Consider the following 3,721-nt stretch of genomic DNA (forward strand, 5'->3'; position numbering starts at 1 on the left):
TTCCCTATGTGTGTCTCTTTGTGCTCAAATTTCCCATATTTTTAAGGACAGTTATATTGAATTAGAGCCCCACTCTAATTCTCATTTTAAAATGGCTATCTTTTCAAAGACCTTAGTACTGAATAAGGTCACATTCTGACATACCAAGAGTCTAGGACTTCAACACATCTTTTTGGGGACAAAATTCAACTCATAGCAATTCTTATTTACATCTGGCCAATGACAACATTGAAAGGCAAGCCATGGGGACCAGCAGATAGTGTGATGGTTACATTGTTGGACTACCATGTAGTTGACCATGGTTTGAGTCTTGGACCTGGTGGCTTGAAACTCATTCTGGGCACAAACATGTGCTTGCCAAAAATTCTGAAAAGAGAGTGAAGAAGGAGGGATTGCAGTGTGGCCATCCCCCTAGAGGAGTAATTTCTTGCTTTTTGTCTTTCTGTCTCTCTGGTGAGCACACATGCCCTATAGCAAAAATCTCTCTTTAAAACAAAAGGAAAGGCAGGTTATGGCTCTTACAGGTGTGGTTTCGGTGCAGGTCAACCTCACAATATGCCCAGTGTTACAATGAGGTCAATGATGTTGGTTTTTTAGAAAGAAAGTTGAGATGTCCATAAATGTGGACTCTATGTTCAAGTGGCTGCTGCAAGCTATTGTGGAAATATAAGTTCAAGTGCACTTGGAATTATTTGGCCGGTGTATGTGAGAACAGATGTCCCTGTGTGCATTGTGTGAGTTCCACTCCATTCCAGTAATCAGCGTGAGTTAAAAGCAAGAGAAATAGTGAAATTGAGGGAGAAAAACAGTTCTAAAAAAATCTGTGCAAATGTTATAGCCTGGATATCTTTTAAAAACTTTTACTACCAGGTGAATGTTGATCATAAGTACTTGTACTGACATGTACAATGTATAAAAGATTCTTTGTTTTGCTTCTTTGGATTTTGCTCATGATCAGTTGCTCACTTCTCCCTGCCTAAGGCATAGTGAACTATCATCATCCAGCCTAGTGACTCAACCAACAACCAGCATCAGACTGGGCACTGTGTGGTGACTCAGAGATGGAGCTGGAGATCAATCAAGAACATTGGAAAGTGAGGTGCTGAGTATATGGAGGTTCACTGGAACATTCTTTCCACTTGGCTCTATGCTTGCCAAGTTTTATAATAAAATGTTAAAGAGAAAGAGTCACATATACCAACTCCCTGGATAACTAATTTAAATTGATTAAACAAGGTCTGTTAGCCTCCATTTGTTATAGATACAAAGAACACACACACACACACACACACACACACACACACACACACAGAGACCAAGGCCAGTTTAAACTTTCTTGGCTATGGCCGGGTAAACAGAGCATCATCACTTCATGTTTTGACATTGTTCTCTCATCTGAAATGATTGGGAGGTGGTAAGCAGCCTTTTTGCTTTTTCTTTTCTTTTGCTTTGTATAATTAATAATTGCCAGATCCTACTGTTCGGCATATTAAAAAATAAGTAGCCTATCATTGGCTATTTGTAAATCCTCTCGATTTATTTGTCCTAGATATGATGATGAATTTGGTGGTAGGGGTTTAATAAGATGCATGTAAAAGAGTTTATTCTTAGTCTGCGCGTTTCTCTGAGTCCTAAATCTGAGTAGTTACGCATGCAGTCTTTGGAATGAGATTGCCTCTCTTTCTACCATCAGGTCTTGAACTTAAACAGGCCCTCCTCTATGCAGTCTCTTTAGGTATAAGGTGAAACAATGGTCTTATGTGACAAGTAGCCAATCCACAAATATTTATATTAGTGCCATCAAAAACTATTCTCCATAGAGGGGAAGGGATTGCAATCTGGGCATCTCCCCTAGGAAGAGCTTTCTCTCTCACTTGCTCTCTTTCTTTCTCTCTCTCTACTTGGCAAGCACACATTCTCTCTCTCTGGAGAGCACATGAGTTCCATAGCGAAATTATAAATAAAACAAAACAAAAACAAAAACAAAAACAAAAGAACTGCTCTCCTCTCAACTCCTCAAAGCCAACATTAAAGTCAACCATGTTGGACCAGCAGGTCGTGTGCTGGTTAAGGTGCTGGGCTCCCACATAATCAATTGCAGTTTGAGTCCCAGATCCAGTGGCTTGAAAATGATGCTGTACATGTGAGCATATGTACCCGAAATCCTGAAGAAGGGATTATGGCATGGCCATCCCTCGTGGGGGGTGATTTCTCACTTTCCCTCTCTCTGTCTCTTTCCTTTCCTATAAGCACATGTGCCCTATGGCAAAAAACTAAAAGCAATAACAAAAGAATAAAGTCAACTATGTTAGTAATTAAACTCAAACAAAACAACTCTATTAAATTTACTAGATTTTATGTAAAAATGTTTTTTAATGCACATTATAAAATGTCTAAATAATGCATTTGTGATTCCTATGTAGGATAGTGAAACAGTTGAGGATCAAAACTCTAAGGACACCACACATTGTTACAACTTCTTATCAAAAAGTCAAGGGGTGGGAACCAGCAGTTAGCGTAATGGCTATGTCGCTGGACTCCCACGTAGTTGACCACGGTTCGCGTCCCGGACCCAGTGGCTAAAAACTCACGCCGGGCGCGTGTGCATGTGTGCCCAAGTTCCCGAGAGGAGAATGGAGGAGAAGGGATTGTGGCGTGACCATCCTCCCTGGGGGGGTGATTTTTCGCTTTCTGTCTCTATGTCTCTCTCTGTCTGTCTGGCAAGTGCACGCGCCCTGTAGCGAAAATCTCTCCAAAAAGTCAAGGGGTCAGATAGAGTACTTGATTGGGGGATTAGAGGTCAGATGACCCAGAAAGTAATTTGCAGTAGTGATGGAAGGGCCTTGTAGGCATTCTTCAGTTGAACATAATGGTTTTCTTACTGTTTCAGAAACAAGTGAATTTATATAGTTAATATTAAAATAAAATCTTAACTGAAAGAATCCTTTTTATTTTCAGGAGACCCTTACAGTTGGTATCTTCAGTAACTACAGTAATTGGTACTGTAGTTATTGTAGTTACTCTGAAAAGGTAATTGGTACTGTAGCTATTGTCCTTGTTCTCAAAATGCTTGAAGTCCCGGACCAGCAGTTAGCGTAATGGCTATGTTGCTGGACTCCCACATAGTCGACTGTGGTTCGAGTCCCAGACCCGGTGGCTTAAACTCACACCGGGCGCGTGTGCATGCGTGCCCAAGATCCCGAGAGGAGAATGGAGGAGAAGGGATTGAGGCATGGCCATCTCCCCTGGGGGTGATTTCTCACTTTCTATCTCTCTGTCTCTCTCTGTCTATCTGGCGAGCACACACATCCTATAGCAAAAACCTCTCCAAAAAAAAAAAAAAAATGCCCAAAGTCCCTAAACAGGTTTCCCAAACAGGGCCTGAGGACTGTCTAGATATTAGAAGTACGTGGGGGTGTGTCTTTAAAATGCATTCATATCCAATAGGTGATTCTGATGTGCCCTATAGAGTTAGAGTCCCTGTCTTTTGGACATTGGGCCTGAATAGGGCCCATGTTCTGCTTCAGAGCACCACACAGAAAAGCTTGAGTTACTTAAGAAAATACCATTATAATAACATGCTATGTCTACACACATTACCAATGTCACTCGTACCTTTAGTTATCATTTCTCAAAGCTAACTTTTATAGCTGTAGTTACCAATAAGATTAATTTTAAAGTTCTCTTGAAATGTAAAAGAACAGTAACTCTTCAGCTAAAT

This window comes from Tupaia chinensis, unplaced genomic scaffold (genome assembly GCF_000334495.1).
Source record: "Tupaia chinensis unplaced genomic scaffold, TupChi_1.0 Scaffold000117_2, whole genome shotgun sequence".
In the NCBI taxonomy this organism is placed as follows: Eukaryota; Metazoa; Chordata; class Mammalia; order Scandentia; family Tupaiidae; genus Tupaia; species Tupaia belangeri.